General features: G+C 53.3%; 1 pseudogene; it reads left to right on the forward strand.

Annotated features, from left to right (window-relative positions):
- LOC142264639 (uncharacterized) overlaps positions 1 to 19,572 on the forward strand; it is a 238,957-nt pseudogene that overhangs the window by 185,985 nt on the left and 33,400 nt on the right.

Consider the following 19,572-nt stretch of genomic DNA (forward strand, 5'->3'; position numbering starts at 1 on the left):
CTTAGTTACAGGATCCATCGCTCGTGGTTGGTGACGTCTTGTAGATGTGATCGGGCCTTAGTTACAGGATCCATCGCTCGTGGTTGGTGACGTCTTGTAGATGTGATCGGGGCCTTAGTTACAGGATCCATCGCTCGTGGTCGGTGACGTCTTGTAGATGTGATCGGACCTTAGTTACAGGATCCATCGCTCGTGGTCAGTGACGTCTTGTAGATGTGATCGGGGCCTTAGTTACAGGATCCATCGCTCGTGGTTGGTGATGTCTTGTAGATGTGATCGGAGCCTTAGTTACAGGATCCATCGCTCGTGGTCGGTGACATCTTGTAGATGTGATCGGGGCCTTAGTTTCAGGATCCATCGCTCGTGGTTGGTGACATCTTGTGATCGGAGGCTTAGTTACAGGATCCATCGGTCGTTGTTGGTGACGTCTTGTAGATGTGATCGGAGCCTTAGTTACAGGACCCATCGCTCGTGGTTGGTGACGTCTTGTAGATGTGATCGGGGCCTTAGTTACAGGATCCATCGCTCGTGGTTGGTGACATCTTGTAGATGTGATCGGAGCCTTAGTTACAGGATCCATCGCTCGTGGTTGGTGACGTCTTGTAGATGTGATCGGGGCCTTAGTTACAGGATCCATCGCTCGTGGTTGGTGACATCTTGTAGATGTGATCGGGGCCTTAGTTACAGGATCCATCGCTCGTGGTTGGTGACATCTTGTAGATGTGATCGGAGCCTTAGTTACAGGATCCATCGCTCGTGGTTGGTGACGTCTTGTAGATGTGATCGGAGCCTTAGTTACAGGATCCATCGGTCGTGGTTGGTGATGTCTTGTAGATGTGATTGGAGCCTTAGTTACAGGACCCATCGGTCGTGGTTGGTGGCGTCTTGTAGATGTGATCGGGGCCTTAGTTACTGGATCCATCGCTCGTGGTCGATGACGTCTTGTAGATGTGATCGGAGCCTTAGGGCGGCTTTGCACACTACGACATCGCAGGTGCGATGTCGGTGGGGTCAAATCGAAAGTGCCGCACATCCGGCGTCACTTGCGATGTCGTAGTTTGTAAATCCTAGATGATACGATGAACGAGCGCAAAAGCGTCGTTTTCGTATCATCGGTGCAGGCTCCGACATTTCCATAATGCCGGTGCAGCGACAGGTACGATGTTGTTCCTGCGGCAGCACACATCGATGTGTATGAAGCCGCAGGAGCGAGGAACATCTCCTTACCTGCCGCCGGCCACAATGCGGAAGGAAGGAGGTGGGCGGGATGTTTACATCCTGCTCATCTCCGCCCCTCCGCCGCTATTGGCTGCCTGCCGTGTGACGTCGCTATGACGCCGCACGACCCGCCCCCTTAGGAAGGAGGCGGTCGCCGGCCAGAGCGACGGTCGCAGGGCAGGTGAGTGCATGTGAAGCTGGCGTAGCGATAATTTTCGCTACGCCAGCTATCACAAGATATCGTACCTGCGACGGGGGCGGGGACTATCGCGTGCGACATCGCAGCATCGGCTTGCGATTTCGCAACGTGCAAAGCCCGCCTTAGTTACAGGATGCATCGGTCGTGGTTGGTGATGTCTTGTAGATGTGATCGGAGCCTTAGTTACAGGATCCATCGCTCGTGGTTGGTGACATCTTGTAGATGTGATCGGGGCCTTAGTTACAGGATCCATCGCTCGTGGTTGGTGACGTCTTCTAGATGTGATCGGAGCCTTAGTTACAGGATCCATCGCTCGTGGTTGGTGACGTCTTGTAGATGTGATCGGAGCCTTAGTTACAGGATCCATCGCTCGTGGTTGGTGATGTCTTGTAGATATGATCGGAGCCTTAGTTACAGGATCCATCGCTCGTGGTTGGTGACGTCTTGTAGATGTGATCGGAGCCTTAGTTACAGGATCCATTGCTCGTGGTTGGTGACATCTTGTAGATGTGATCGGAGCCTTAGTTACAGGATCCATCGCTCGTGGTTGGTGACGTCTTGTAGATGTGATCGGGGCCTTAGTTACAGGATCCATCGCTCGTGGTTGGTGACGTCTTGTAGATCTGATCGGAGCCTTAGTTACAGGATCCATCGCTCGTGGTTGGTGACATCTTGTAGATGTGATCGGGGCCTTAGTTACAGGATCCATCGCTCGTGGTTGGTGACGTCTTGTAGATGTGATCGGAGCCTTAGTTACAGGATCCATCGCTCGTGGTTGGTGACGTCTTGTAGATGTGATCGGAGCCTTAGTTACAGGATCCATCGCTCGTGGTTGGTGACGTCTTGTAGATGTGATCGGGGCCTTAGTTACAGGATCCATCGCTCGTGGTTGGTGACGTCTTGTAGATCTGATCGGAGCCTTAGTTACAGGATCCATCGCTCGTGGTTGGTGACGTCTTGTAGATGTGATCGGGGCCTTAGTTACAGGATCCATCGCTCGTGGTTGGTGACGTCTTGTAGATCTGATCGGAGCCTTAGTTACAGGATCCATCGCTCGTGGTTGGTGACGTCTTGTAGATGTGATCGGAGCCTTAGTTACAGGATCCATCGCTCGTGGTTGGTGACGTCTTGTAGATGTGATCGGGGCCTTAGTTACAGGATCCATCGCTCGTGGTTGGTGACGTCTTGTAGATGTGATCGGAGCCTTAGTTACAGGATCCATCGCTCGTGGTTGGTGACGTCTTGTAGATGTGATCGGGGCCTTAGTTACAGGATCCATCGCTCGTGGTTGATGACGTCTTGTAGATGTGATCGGGTCCTTAGTTACAGGATCCATCGCTCGTGGTTGGTGACGTCTTGTAGATGTGATCGGGGCCTTAGTTACAGGATCCATCGCTCGTGGTTGGTGACGTCTTGTAGATGTGATCGGGGCCTTAGTTACAGGATCCATCGCTCGTGGTTGGTGACGTCTTGTAGATGTGATCGGAGCCTTAGTTACAGGATCCATCGCTCGTGGTTGGTGACGTCTTGTAGATGTGATCGGGGCCTTAGTTACAGGATCCATCGCTCGTGTTAGTTACAGGATCCATCGCTCGTGGTTGGTGACGTCTTGTAGATGTGATCGGGGCCTTAGTTACAGGATGCATCGCTCGTGGTTGGTGACGTCTTGTAGATGTGATCGGGGCCTTAGTTACAGGATCCATCGCTCGTGGTTGGTGACGTCTTGTAGATGTGATCGGGGCCTTAGTTACAGGATGCATCGCTCGTGGTTGGTGACGTCTTGTAGATGTGATCGGGGCCTTAGTTACAGGATCCATCGCTCGTGGTTGGTGACGTCTTGTAGATGTGATCGGAGCCTTAGTTACAGGATCCATCGCTCGTGGTTGGTGACGTCTTGTAGATGTGATCGGGGCCTTAGTTACAGGATCCATCGCTCGTGTTAGTTACAGGATCCATCGCTCGTGGTTGGTGACGTCTTGTAGATGTGATCGGGGCCTTAGTTACAGGATGCATCGCTCGTGGTTGGTGACGTCTTGTAGATGTGATCGGAGCCTTAGTTACAGGATCCATCGCTCGTGGTTGGTGACGTCTTGTAGATGTGATCGGGGCCTTAGTTACAGGATCCATCGCTCGTGGTTGGTGACGTCTTGTAGATGTGATCGGGGCCTTAGTTACAGGATCCATCGCTCGTGGTTGGTGACGTCTTGTAGATGTGATCGGAGCCTTAGTTACAGGATCCATCGGTCGTGGTTGGTGACGTCTTGTAGATGTGATCGGAGCCTTAGTTACAGGATCCATCACTCGTGGTTGGTGACATCTTGGAGATGTGATCGGAGCCTTAGTTACAGGATCCATCGGTCGTGGTTGGTGACGTCTTGTAGATGTGATCGGAGCCTTAGTTACAGGATCCATCGCTCGTGGTTGGTGAAGTCTTGTGGATTTGATCGGAGCCTTAAGGGTGCTTTACACACAGCAATACCGCTACTGATATATCGTCGGGGTCACGTCTTTAGTGACGCACATCTGGCGCCGGTAGTGACATTGCAGCGTGTGACACAAATGAGCGACGATCAACGAGCAAAAAAACTTGAAAAATCGTTGCTCGTTGACACGTCGCTCATTTCCTTAATATCGGTGCTGCTGCAGGTATGATGTTGTTTGTAGATGTGATCTTAGTAATAGTATCCATCGGTCGTGGTTGGTGACGTCGTGTGATCGGAGCCTGTACCCATTCACATTCATACCAGTAATAGAAACCTAAAACACAGCTACCCAGAGGTTGCTCCCACTTGTATTATACAGTTGTAGGATATCGTGTGCCATAATATGTTGGGATCCTCTTATAACTTATGTGGTAACGGCTCAAGAGCCTGTTCCTCCCGATGCTCAGTAATTGCAGTTCTGTATCTCACACGTTATATCCTCCCCTGTCATTTCCATCTTCTCCTTTATCACAGATCCCGGCTGGACGAGATCTCTGCAGCTGATCCAGTTTTCATCCTTCATGATCCCCGAGGATGGACGAGGACGGGAATGAGATCAGCAGAAGATTATTAACCCTCACCCTGGAGATCATCTCCCTGCTGAGCGGAGAGGTAACTCCTCCACATTCCTATCAATATTATTGTGCTATTTGACATCGGGAAAAAGAAATCCAGGATGGGGAGAAAAGGATTCTCTGCTGTAAGAGCAGTGACACTGGAGCCCTTTGCCAGGAGTTGTTGTCATGAGGAATTCCTTATAAGAGTTGTAGAGGTGCCTGGATGTCTGTCCTGAGTGTAATAATATTTCAGATTATGGCCGCAGATTACTGGAGAAGGTATGCGTCCTGGGATTTATACTGATTTCCCGTTTCCCCGAAAATAAGACACTGCCTTATATTTTTTTTGCCCTGAAAAAAGCGCTAGGTCTTATTTTCAGGGGGTGTCTTATTCTAGAGGAGACATGGTTGGTGGTACGGTTACCCCCCCTTCTCAGGATCATCATACTTACCAGCCCTGGGCGACTGTATGGCTCCCAGATCTCCCTGTGATCTCCCAGCAGGTACACTGCATGCCTCCCCTGCGTCTGGCCAATACATACTTCAGATCACACACACATCAGATAGCATACACTCATATAGACACACACACCACATCATTGATTGCTCCCTGTGATCTCCCAGTAGCTGTTCTCCCCTGCGTCTGGCCAAAACACACACACACACACACACACACACACAGCTTTCACATCATTTCTCCCTGTGATCTCCGGTGGGCGCTCCCAGCAGCTGTGCTGCATGCTGTCCTCCTCTGCCTTCTGCCGACACTCAAACATCCGATCGCATACACTCATACACACTCCCGATATCTCACATACCACTACAGTCGTGCGCACACACTCACATCATCTGGAGATACCACATGCTTCTGGCCATGTTATCCTCCGGCTGGTCCTGGAAGGTCACTGCACATTATCGCCGCCGAAAACAAAGCGATATCGCTGAATGTGGTGTGCGTGTGTGTGTGTGTGTATGCAATCTGTAGTGTGTGTACATATGTGTGTGTGTGTGTGTGTGTGTGTGTGTGTGTTCCGCTGCAGGACCTTGATGCGCTCCCCTGCTCCCAGCGTCTGGTTAGTATGATCGGGGGGTCTTCTATCTTCTTTCTTCTGTCATTTTGGGGGTACCCACTGTCTATAATGAAGTGTACTGCACTGTCTTTAACTTTTCTTCCGCTGCATGACACTTCATTATTGACCTCGGCTAGGTCTTATTTTTGGGGAAACACGGTAGTCAGATTCAGAGACTCTCTCCATCCACAGGATTACACCATAGTGAGGAAGACACCGGGGGACTGTGTGACTCCCATCATCCATCTCCAGGAGTCAGGAGGGCGGAGCCAGAGCCCCATCACAGCCCCTCCCCCGATACATGAGAGGAGCAAGAAGAGGATCCTAGAGCTCAGCAACAAGATGATTGAGCTGCTGACCGGAGAGGTGACTGCTGGGACATTATACAGGAGGCACTGGAGGATTCTGGGTGATGACCGGAGAGGTGACTGCTGGGACATTATACAGGAAGCACTGGAGGATTCTGGGTGATGATGGGAGAGGTGACTGCTGGGACATTATACAGGAAGCACTGGAGGATTCTGGGTGATGAGGGGAGAGGAGACTGCTGGGACATTATACAGGAAACACTGAAGGATTCTGGGTGATGAAGGGAGAGGTGACTGCTGGGACATTATACAGGAAGCACTGGAGGATTCTGGGTGATGAGGGGAGAGGTGACTGCTGGGACATTATACAGGAAGCACTGGAGGATTCTGGGTGATGAGGGGAGAGGTGACTGCTGAGACATTATACAGGAAGCACTGGAGGATTCTGGGTGATGAGGGGAGAGGTGACTGCTGGGACATTATACAGGGAGCACTGGAGGATTCTGGGGGATGAGGGGAGAGGTGACTGCTGGGACATTATACAGGAAGCACTGGAGGATTCTGGGTGATGAGGGGAGAGGTGACTGCTGGGACATTATACAGGAAGCACTGGAGGATTCTGGGTGATGAGGGGAGAGGTGACTGCTGGGACATTATACAGGAAGCACTGGAGGATTCTGGGTCATGAGGGGAGAGGTGACTGCTGGTACATTATACAGGAAGCACTGGAGGATTCTGGGTGATGAGGGGAGAGGTGACTCCTGGGACATTATACAGGAAGCACTGGAGGATTCTGGGTGATGAGCGGAAAGGTGACTGCTGGGACATTATACAGGAAGCACTGGAGGATTCTGGGTGATGAGGGGAGAGGTGACTGCTGGGACATTATACAGGAAGCACTGTAGGATTCTGGGTGATGAGGGGAGAGGTGACTGCTGGGAAATTATACAGGAAGCACTGGAGGATTCTGGGTGATGACCGGAGAGGTGACTGCTAGGACATTATACAGGAAGGACTGGAGGATTCTGGGTGATGAGGGGAGAGGTGACTGCTGGGACATTATACAGGAGGCACTGGAGGATTCCGGGTGATGAGGGGAGAGGTGACTGCTGGGACATTATACAGGAGGCACTGGAGGATTCTGGGTGATGAGGGGAGAGGTGAATGCTGGGACATTATACAGGAGGCACTGGAGGATTCTGGGTGATGAGGGGAGAGGTGACTGCTGGGACATTATACAGGAAGCACTGGAGGATTCTGGGTGATGAGGGGAGAGGTGACTGCTGGGACATTATACAGGAAGCACTGGAGGATTCTGGGTGATGAGGGGAGAAGTGACTGCTGGGACATTATACAGGAAGCACTGGAGGATTCTGGGTGATGAGCGGAAAGGTGACTGCTGGGACATTATACAGGAAGCACTGGAGGATTCTGGGTGATGAGGGCAGAGGTGACTTCTGGGACATTATATAGGAAGCACTGGAGGATTCTGGGTGATGACCGGAGAGGTGACTGCTGGGACATTATATAGGAGGCACTGGAGGATTCTGGGTGATGAGGGGAGAGGTGACTGCTGGGACATTATACAGGAGGCATTGGAGGATTCTGGGTGATGAGGGGAGAGGTGACTGCTGGGACATTATACAGGAAGCACTGGAGGATTCTGGGTGATGAGAGGAGAGGTGACTGCTGGGATATTATACAGGAAGCACTGGAGGATTCTGGGTGATGAGGGGAGAGGTGACTGCTGGGACATTATACAGGAAGCACTGGAGGATTCTGGGTGATGAGGGGAGATGTGACTGCTGGGACATTATACAGGAAGCACTGGAGGATTCTGGGTGATGAGGCGAGAGGTGACTGTTGGGACATTATACAGGAAGCACTGGAGGATTCTGGGTGATGAGGGGAGAGGTGACTGCTGGGACATTATACAGGAAGCACTGGAGGATTCTGGGTGGTGACTGGAGAGGTGACTGCTGGGACATTATACAGGAGGCACTGGAGGATTCTGGGTGATGAGGGGAGAGGTGACTGCTGGGACATTATACAGGGAGCACTGGAGGATTCTGGGTGATGAGGGGAGAGGTGACTGCAGGGATATTATACAGGAAGCACTGGAGGATTCTGGGTGATGACCGGAGAGGTGACTGGTGGGACATTATACAGGAAGCACTGGAGGATTCTGGGTGATGAGGGGAGAGGTGACTGCTGGGACATTATAGAGGAGGCACTGGAGGATTCTGGGTGATGAGGGGAGAGGTGACTGCTGGGACATTATACAGGAAGCACTGGAGGATTCTGGGTGATGAGGGGAGAGGTGACTGATGGGACATTATACAGGAAGCACTGGAGGATTCTGGGTGATGAGGGGAAAGGTGACTGCTGGGACATTATACAGGAGGCACTGGAGGATTCTGGGTGATGAGGGGAGAGGTGACTGCTGGGACATTATACAGGGAGCACTGGAGGATTCTGGGTGATGACCGGAGAGGTGACTGCTGGGACATTATACAGGAAGCACTGGAGGATTCTGGGTGATGAGGGGAGAGGTGACTGCTGGGACATTATACAGGAAGCACTGGAGGATTCTGGATGATGACCGGAGAGGTGACTGCTGGGACATTATACAGGAAGCACTGGAGGATTCTGGGTGATGAGGGGAGAGGTGACTGCTGGGACATTATACCGGAAGCACTGGAGGATTCTGGGTGATGAGGAGAGAGGTGACTGCTGGGACATTATACAGGAAGCACTGGAGGATTCTGGGTGATGAGGGGAGAGGTGACTGTTGGGACATTATACAGGAGGCACTGGAGGATTCTGGGTGATGAGGGGAGAGGTGAGTGCTGGGACATTATACAGGAAACACTGGAGGATTCTGGGTGATGACCAGAGAGGTGACTGCTGGGACATTACACAGGAAGCACTGGAGGATTCTGGGTGATGAGGGGAGAGGTGACTGCTGGGACATTATATAGGAAGCACTGGAGGATTCTGGGTGATGAGCGGAGAGGTGACTGCTGGGACATTATACAGGAGGCACTGGAGGATTCTGGGTGATGAGGGGAGAGGTGACTGCTGGGACATTATACAGGGAGCACTGGAGGATTCTGGGTGATGACCGGAGAGGTGACTGCAGGGATATTATACAGGAAGCACTGGAGGATTCTGGGTGATGACCGGAGAGGTGACTGGTGGGACATTATACAGGAAGCACTGGAGGATTCTGGGTGATGAGGGGAGAGGTGACTGCTGGGACATTATACAGGAGGCACTGGAGGATTCTGGGTGATGAGGGGAGAGGTGACTGCTGGGACATTATACAGGAAGCACTGGAGGATTCTGGGTGATGAGGGGAGAGGTGACTGCTGGGACATTATACAGGAGGCACTGGAGGATTCTAGGTGATGAGGGGAGAGGTGACTGCTGGGACATTATACAGGAAGCACTGGAGGATTCTGGGTGATGAGGGGAGAGGTGACTGCTGGGACATTATACAGGAAGCACTGGAGGATTCTGGGTGATGAGCGGAGAGGTGACTGCTGGGACATTATACAGGAAGCACTGGAGGATTCTGGGTGATGAGGGGAGAGGTGACTGCTGGGACATTATACAGGAGGCACTGGAGGATTCTGGGTGATGAGGGGAGAGGTGACTGCTGGGACATTATACAGGAAGCACTGGAGGATTCTGGGTGATGAGGGGAGAGGTGACTGCTGGGACATTATACAGGAAGCACTGGAGGATTCTGGATGATGAGCGGAGAGGTGACTGCTGGGACATTATACAGGAAGCACTAGAGGATTCTGGGTTTTGAGGGGAGAGGTGACTGCTGGGACATTATACAGGAAGCACTGGAGGATTCTGGGTGATGAGGGGAGAGGTGACTGCTGGGACATTATACAGGAAGCACTGGAGGATTCTGGATGATGAGGGGAGAGGTGACTGCTGGGACATTATACAGGAAGCACTGGAGGATTCTGGGTGATGAGGGGGAGGTGACTGCTGGAACATTATACAGGAGGCACTGGAGGATTCTGGGTGATGAGGGGTGAGGTGACTGCTGGGACACTATACAGGAAGCACTGGAGGATTCTGGGTGATGAGGGGAGAGGTGACTGGTGGGACATTATACAGGAAGCACTGGAGGATTCTGGGTGATGAGGGGAGAGGTGACTGCTGGGACATTATACAGGAAGCACTAGAGGATTCTGGGTGATGAGGGGAGAGGTGACTGCTGGGACATTATACAGGAAGCACTGGAGGATTCTGGGTGATGAGGGGAGAGGTGACTGCTGGGACATTATACAGGAAGCACTGGAGGATTCTGGGTAATGGGGGAGAGGTGACTGCTGGGATATTATACAGGAAGCACTGGAGGATTCTGGGTGATGAGGGGAGAGGTGACTGCTGGGACATTATACAGGAAGCACTGGAGGATTCTGGGTGATGAGGGGAGAGGTGACTGCTGGGATATTATACAGGAGGCACTGGAGGATTCTGGGTGATGGGGGTAGAAGTGACTGCTGGGACATTATACAGGAAGCACTGGAGGATTCTGGGTGATGAGGGGAGAGGTGACTGCTGGGACATTATACAGGAAGCACTGGAGGATTCTAGGTGATGAGGGGAGAGGTGACTGCTGGGACATTATACAGGAAGCACTGGAGGATTCTGGGTGATGAGGGGAGAGGTGACTGCTGGGACATTATACAGGAAGCACTGGAGGATTCTGGGTGATGAGGGGAGAGGTGACTGCTGGGACATTATACAGGAAGCACTGGAGGATTCTGGGTGATGAGGGGAGAGGTGACTGCTGGGACATTATACAGGCAGCACTGGAGGATTCTGGGTTATGAGGGGAGAGGTGACTGCTGGGACATTATACAGGAGGCACTGGAGGATTCTGGGTGATGAGGGGAGAGGTGACTGCTGGGACATTATACAGGAGGCACTGGAGGATTCTGGGTGATGAGGGGAGAGGTGACTGCTGGGACATTATACAGGAAGCACTGGAGGATTCTGGGTGATGAGGGGAGAGGTTACTGCTGGGACATTATACAGGAGGCACTGGAGGATTCTGGGTGATGAGGAGAGAGGTGACTGCTGGGACATTATACAGGAAGCACTGGAGGATTCTGGGTGATAAGGGGAGAGGTGACTGCTGGGACATTATACAGGAAGCACTGGAAGATTCTGGGTGATGACGGGAGAGGTGACTGCTGGGACATTATACAGGAAGCACTGGAGGATTCTGGGTGATGAGGGGAGAGGTGACTGCTGGGACATTATACAGGAAGCACTGGAGGATTCTGGGTGATGAGGGGAGAGGTGACTGCTGCGACATTATACAGGAGGCACTGGAGGATTCTGGGTGATGAGGGGAGAGGTGACTGCTGGGACATTATACAGGAAGCACTGGAGGATTCTGGGTGATGAGGGGAGAGGTGACTGGTGGGACATTATACAGGAAGCACTGGAGGATTCTGGGTGATGAGGGGAGAGGTGACTGCTGGGATATTATACAGGAAGCACTGGAGGATTCTGGGTGATGAGGGGAGAGGTGACTGCTGGGACATTATACAGGAAGCACTGGAGGATTCTGGGTGATGAGGGGAGAGGTGACTGCTGGGACATTATACAGGAGGCACTGGAGGATTCTGGGTGATGAGGGGAGAGGTGACTGCTGGGACATTATACAGGAAGCACTGGAGGATTCTGGGTGATGAGGGGAGAGGTGACTGCTGGGACATTATACAGGAAGCACTGGAGGATTCTGGGTGATGAGGGGAGAGGTGACTGCTGGGACATTATACAGGAAGCACTGGAGGATTCTGGGTGATGAGGGGAGAGGTGACTGCTGGGACATTATACAGGAAGCACTGGAGGATTCTGGGTGATGAGGGGAGAGGTGACTGCTGGGACATTATACAGGAAGCACTGGAAGATTCTGGGTGATGACGGGAGAGGTGACTGCTGGGACATTATACAGGAAGCACTGGAGGATTCTGGGTGATGAGGGGAGAGGTGACTGCTGGGACATTATACAGGAAGCACTGGAGGATTCTGGGTGATGAGGAGAGAGGTGACTGCTGGGACATTATACAGGAAGCACTGGAGGATTCTGGGTGATGAGGGGAGAGGTGACTGCTGGGACATTATACAGGAAGCACTGGAGGATTCTGGGTGATGAGGGGAGAGGTGACTGCTGGGATATTATACAGGAGGCACTGGAGGATTCTGGGTGATGTCGGTGTCGTTGTTGTCAGGTTCCTATAAGGTGTCAGGACGTCGCTGTCTTTCTCTCCATGGAGGAGTGGGAGTATCTGGAAGGACACAAGGAGCGGTACGAGGCGGTGGTGGTGGAGGAGCAGCGGTCGGTGACATCACAAGGTACACTACGCTATTCCTATGTAGTGATGCCGCTCTGATATTTGTGCTTTCTATCCTTTTCTTGCCGCCTCTATATCTATTAGTTTAATTTTGTGCTGCTGTAGTGAAACCCTAGTTATAAACTTCTCCTTTCCTCTTCTCTGCTCCTCACCCTCATTGCTTTCACAGTGGGAAGTGTTTGTAATTAGTGTCTGATAATGGAGTCTTCCTAGAGCAGCAGATCAGATTGATTACTGGAACTCTCTATTAACAATAGAACTAATGAGGTAGTCATTTTGACTTCTTTGCACCATGTATTTCTATATAGGTGTCACGAGTCCAGTAGTTCTAGTGTTAATTGGTCTCCCCCTAACTAGACTCTCTCCTCTACAGTCCATCCTTAATGCAGCAGCCAGGGTCACCCATCTGGCCAACCGCTACTCGCATGCCTCTGGTCTGTGCCAGTCATTGCACTGGCTGCCCGTATATCACAGGATCCAATTCACACTGCTTGTTCTCACCCACAAAGCTCTCCACAGTATGGCGCCCCCCCTACATCTCCACCCTCCTCTCTATCACCACAAAGCTCTCCACAGTGCGGCACCCCCTACATCTCCACCCTCCTCTCTGTCTATCACCACAAAGCTCTCTGCAGTGCAGCACCCCCTACATCTCCTCCTTCTCCTCTCTATCACCACAAAGCTCTCTACAGTGCAGCACCCCCTACATCTCCTCCTCCTCCTCTCTATCACCACAAAGCTCTCCACAGTGCAGCACCCCCTACATCTCCTCCTCCTCCTCTCTATCACCACAAAGCTCTCTACAGTGCAGCACCCCCTACATCTCCTCCTCCTCCTCTCTATCACCACAAAGCTCTCCACAGTGCAGCACCCCCTACATCTCCTACTCCTCCTCTCTATCACCACAAAGCTCTCCACAGTGCGGCACCCCCTACATCTCCACCCTCCTCTCTATCACCACAAAGCTCTCCACAGTGCAGCACCCCCTACATCTCCACCCTCATCTCTGTCTATCACCACAAAGCTCTCCACAGTGCAGCACCCCCTACATCTCCACCCTCCTCTCTATCACCACAAAGCTCTCCACAGTGCAGCACCCCCTGCATCTCCACCCTCATCTCTGTCTATCACCACAAAGCTCTCCACAGTGCGGCACCCCCTATATCTCCACCCTCCTCTCTATCACCACAAAGCTCTCCACAGTGCGGCACCCCCTATATCTCCACCCTCCTCTCTATCACCACAAAGCTCTCCACAGTGCGGCACCCCCTATATCTCCACCCTCCTCTCTATCACCACAAAGCTCTCCACAGTGCAGCACCCCCTACATCTCCACCCTCCTCTCTATCACCACAAAGCTCTCCACAGTGCAGCACCCCCTGCATCTCCACCCTCATCTCTGTCTATCACCACAAAGCTCTCCACAGTGCGGCACCCCCTATATCTCCACCCTCCTCTCTATCACCACAAAGCTCTCCACAGTGCGGCACCCCCTATATCTCCACCCTCCTCTCTATCACCACAAAGCTCTCCACAGTGCGGCACCCCCTATATCTCCACCCTCCTCTCTATCACCACAAAGCTCTCCACAGTGCAGCACCCCCTACATCTCCACCCTCCTCTCTATCACCACAAAGCTCTCCACAGTGCAGCACCCCCTGCATCTCCACCCTCATCTCTATCACCACAAAGCTCTCCACAGTGCAGCACCCCCTACATCTCCTCCTCCTCCTCTCTATCACCACAAAGCTCTCCACAGTGCGGCACCCTCTACATCTCCACCCTCATCTTTATCTATCACCACAAAGCTCTCCACAGTGCAGCACCCCCTGCATCTCCACCCTCATCTCTGTCTATCACCACAAAGCTCTCTACAGTGCGGCACCCCCTACATCTCCACCCTCCTCTCTATCACCACAAAGCTCTCCACAGTGCGGCACCCCCTACATCTCCACCCTCCTCTCTATCACCACAAAGCTCTCCACAGTGCAGCACCCTCTACATCTCCACCCTCATCTCTGTCTATCACCACAAAGCTCTCCACAGTGCAGCACCCTCTACATCTCCACCCTCCTCTCTGTCTATCACCACAAAGCTCTCCACAGTGCGGCACCCCCTACATCTCCACCCTCCTCTCTCACCACAAAGCTCTCCACAGTGCGGCACCCCCTACATCTCCTCCTCCTCCTCTCTATCACCACAAAGCTCTCTACAGTGCAGCACCCCCTACATCTCCTCCTCCTCCTCTCTATCACCACAAAGCTCTCCACAGTGCAGCACCCCCTACATCTCCTCCTCCTCCTCTCTATCACCACAAAGCTCTCTACAGTGCAGCACCCCCTACATCTCCTCCTCCTCCTCTCTATCACCACAAAGCTCTCTACAGTGCAGCACCCCCTACATCTCCTACTCCTCCTCTCTATCACCACAAAGCTCTCCACAGTGCGGCACCCCCTACATCTCCTCCTCTCTATCACCACAAAGTTCTCCACAGTGCAGCACCCCCTACATCTCCACCCTCCTCTCTATCACCACAAAGCTCTCCACAGTGCAGCACCCCCTGCATCTCCACCCTCATCTCTGTCTATCACCACAAAGCTCTCCACAGTGCGGCACCCCCTATATCTCCACCCTCCTCTCTATCACCACAAAGCTCTCCACAGTGCGGCACCCCCTATATCTCCACCCTCCTCTCTATCACCACAAAGCTCTCCACAGTGCGGCACCCCCTATATCTCCACCCTCCTCTCTATCACCACACAGCTCTCCACAGTGCAGCACCCCCTACATCTCCACCCTCCTCTCTATCACCACAAAGCTCTCCACAGTGCAGCACCCCCTGCATCTCCACCCTCATCTCTGTCTATCACCACAAAGCTCTCCACAGTGCGGCACCCCCTACATCTCCACCCTCCTCTCTATCACCACAAAGCTCTCCACAGTGCAGCACCCCCTACATCTCCACCCTCCTCTCTGTCTATCACCACAAAGCTCTCCACAGTGCAGCACCCCCTACACTCCACCCTCCTCTCTCACCACAAAGCTCTCCACAGTGCGGCACCCCCTACATCTCCACCCTCCTCTCTATCACCACAAAGCTCTCCACAGTGCGGCACCCCCTACATCTCCACCCTCCTCTCTATCACCACAAAGCTCTCCACAGTGCGGCACCCCCTACATCTCCACCCTCCTCTCTGTCTATCACCACAAAGCTCTCTACAGTGCGGCACCCCCTACATCTCCACCCTCCTCTCTCACCACAAAGCTCTCCACAGTGCGGCACCCCCTACATCTCCACCCTCCTCTCTATCACCACAAAGCTCTCCACAGTGCGGCACCCCCTACATCTCCACCCTCCTCTCTATCACCACAAATCTCTCCACAGTGCAGCACCCTCTACATCTCCACCCTCCTCTCTATCACCACAAAGCTCTCCACAGTGCAGCACCCCCTACATCTCCTCCTCCTCCTCTCTATTACCACAAAGCTCTCCACAGTGCGGCACCCTCTACATCTCCACCCTCATCTTTATCTATCACCACAAAGCTCTCCACAGTGCAGCACCCCCTGCATCTCCACCCTCATCTCTGTCTATCACCACAAAGCTCTCCACAGTGCGGCACCCCCTACATCTCCACCCTCCTCTCTATCACCACAAAGCTCTCTACAGTGCGGCACCCCCTACATCTCCACCCTCCTCTCTATCACCACAAAGCTCTCCACAGTGCGGCACCCCCTACATCTCCACCCTCCTCTCTATCACCACAAAGCTCTCCACAGTGCAGCAGCCCCTACATCTCCTCCTCCTCCTCTCTATCACCACAAAGCTCTCCACAGTGCGGCACCCTCTACATCTCCACCCTCATCTTTATCTATCACCACAAAGCTCTCCACAGTGCAGCACCCCCTACATCTCCACCCTCCTCTCTGTCTATCACCACAAAGCTCTCTACAGTGCGGCACCCCCTACATCTCCACCCTCCTCTCTATCACCACAAAGCTCTCCACAGTGCGGCACCCCCTACATCTCCACCCTCCTCTCTATCACCACAAAGCTCTCCACAGTGCGGCACCCCCTACATCTCCACCCTCCTCTCTATCACCACAAAGCTCTCCACAGTGCAGCACCCTCTACATCTCCACCCTCCTCTCTATCACCACAAAGCTCTCCACAGTGCAGCACCCCCTACATCTCCTCCTCCTCCTCTCTATCACCACAAAGCTCTCCACAGTGCGGCACCCTCTACATCTCCACCCTCATCTTTATCTATCACCACAAAGCTCTCCACAGTGCAGCACCCCCTGCATCTCCACCCTCATCTCTGTCTATCACCACAAAGCTCTCCACAGTGCAGCACCCCCTACATCTCCACCCTCCTCTCTGTCTATCACCACAAAGCTCTCTACAGTGCGGCACCCCCTACATCTCCACCCTCCTCTCTATCACCACAAAGCTCTCCACAGTGCGGCACCCCCTACATCTCCACCCTCCTCTCTATCACCACAAAGCTCTCCACAGTGCAGCACCCCCTGCATCTCCACCCTCATCTCTGTCTATCACCACAAAGCTCTCCACAGTGCGGCACCCCCTACATCTCCACCCTCCTCTCTCACCACAAAGCTCTCCACAGTGCGGCACCCCCTACATCTCCACCCTCCTCTCTATCACCACAAAGCTCTCCACAGTGCAGCACCCCCTACATCTCCACCCTCCTCTCTGTCTATCACCACAAAGCTCTCCACAGTGCAGCACCCCCTACACTCCACCCTCCTCTCTCACCACAAAGCTCTCCACAGTGCGGCACCCCCTACATCTCCACCCTCCTCTCTATCACCACAAAGCTCTCCACAGTGCGGCACCCCCTACATCTCCACCCTCCTCTCTATCACCACAAAGCTCTCCACAGTGCAGCACCCCCTACATCTCCTCCTCCTCCTCTCTATTACCACAAAGCTCTCCACAGTGCGGCACCCTCTACATCTCCACCCTCATCTTTATCTATCACCACAAAGCTCTCCACAGTGCAGCACCCCCTGCATCTCCACCCTCATCTCTGTCTATCACCACAAAGCTCTCCACAGTGCAGCACCCTCTACATCTCCACTCTCCTCTCTGTCTATCACCACAAAGCTCTCTACAGTGCGGCACCCCCTACATCTCCACCCTCCTCTCTATCACCACAAAGCTCTCCACAGTGCGGCACCCCCTACATCTCCACCCTCCTCTCTATCACCACAAAGCTCTCCACAGTGCAGCAGCCCCTACATCTCCTCCTCCTCCTCTCTATCACCACAAAGCTCTCCACAGTGCGGCACCCTCTACATCTCCACCCTCATCTTTATCTATCACCACAAAGCTCTCCACAGTGCAGCACCCCCTACATCTCCACCCTCCTCTCTGTCTATCACCACAAAGCTCTCCACAGTGCGGCACCCCCTACATCTCCACCCTCCTCTCTATCACCACAAAGCTCTCCACAGTGCAGCACCCTCTACATCTCCACCCTCCTCTCTATCACCACAAAGCTCTCCACAGTGCAGCACCCCCTACATCTCCTCCTCCTCCTCTCTATCACCACAAAGCTCTCCACAGTGCGGCACCCTCTACATCTCCACCCTCATCTTTATCTATCACCACAAAGCTCTCCACAGTGCAGCACCCCCTGCATCTCCACCCTCATCTCTGTCTATCACCACAAAGCTCTCCACAGTGCAGCACCCCCTACATCTCCACCCTCCTCTCTGTCTATCACCACAAAGCTCTCTACAGTGCGGCACCCCCTACATCTCCACCCTCCTCTCTATCACCACAAAGCTCTCCACAGTGCGGCACCCCCTACATCTCCACCCTCCTCTCTATCACCACAAAGCTCTCCACAGTGCAGCACCCCCTGCATCTCCACCCTCATCTCTGTCTATCACCACAAAGCTCTCCACAGTGCGGCACCCCCTACATCTCCACCCTCCTCTCTCACCACAAAGCTCTCCACAGTGCGGCACCCCCTACATCTCCACCCTCCTCTCTATCACCACAAAGCTCTCCACAGTGCAGCACCCCCTACATCTCCACCCTCCTCTCTGTCTATCACCACAAAGCTCTCTACAGTGCGGCACCCCCTACATCTCCACCCTCCTCTCTCACCACAAAGCTCTCCACAGTGCGGCACCCCCTACATCTCCACCCTCCTCTCTATCACCACAAAGCTCTCCACAGTGCGGCACCCCCTACATCTCCACCCTCCTCTCTATCACCACAAATCTCTCCACAGTGCAGCACCCTCTACATCTCCACCCTCCTCTCTATCACCACAAAGCTCTCCACAGTGCAGCACCCCCTACATCTCCTCCTCCTCCTCTCTATCACCACAAAGCTCTCCACAGTGCGGCACCCTCTACATCTCCACCCTCATCTTTATCTATCACCACAAAGCTCTCCACAGTGCAGCACCCCCTGCATCTCCACCCTCATCTCTGTCTATCACCACAAAGCTCTCCACAGTGCAGCACCCTCTACATCTCCACTCTCCTCTCTGTCTATCACCACAAAGCTCTCTACAGTGCGGCACCCCCTACATCTCCACCCTCCTCTCTATCACCACAAAGCTCTCCACAGTGCGGCACCCCCTACATCTCCACCCTCCTCTCTATCACCACAAAGCTCTCCACAGTGCAGCAGCCCCTACATCTCCTCCTCCTCCTCTCTATCACCACAAAGCTCTCCACAGTGCGGCACCCTCTACATCTCCACCCTCATCTTTATCTATCACCACAAAGCTCTCCACAGTGCAGCACCCCCTACATCTCCACCCTCCTCTCTGTCTATCACCACAAAGCTCTCTACAGTGCGGCACCCCCTACATCTCCACCCTCCTCTCTATCACCACAAAGCTCTCCACAGTGCGGCACCCCCTACATCTCCACCCTCCTCTCTATCACCAAAAAGCTCTCCACAGTGCGGCACCCCCTACATCTCCACCCTCCTCTCTATCACCACAAAGCTCTCCACAGTGCAGCACCCTCTACATCTCCACCCTCCTCTCTATCACCACAAAGCTCTCCACAGTGCAGCACCCCCTACATCTCCTCCTCCTCCTCTCTATCACCACAAAGCTCTCCACAGTGCGGCACCCTCTACATCTCCACCCTCATCTTTATCTATCACCACAAAGCTCTCCACAGTGCAGCACCCCCTGCATCTCCACCCTCATCTCTGTCTATCACCACAAAGCTCTCCACAGTGCAGCACCCCCTACATCTCCACCCTCCTCTCTGTCTATCACCACAAAGCTCTCTACAGTGCGGCACCCCCTACATCTCCACCCTCCTCTCTATCACCACAAAG

This window comes from Anomaloglossus baeobatrachus, chromosome 1 (assembly GCF_048569485.1).
Source record: "Anomaloglossus baeobatrachus isolate aAnoBae1 chromosome 1, aAnoBae1.hap1, whole genome shotgun sequence".
Taxonomy (NCBI): Eukaryota; Metazoa; Chordata; class Amphibia; order Anura; family Aromobatidae; genus Anomaloglossus; species Anomaloglossus baeobatrachus.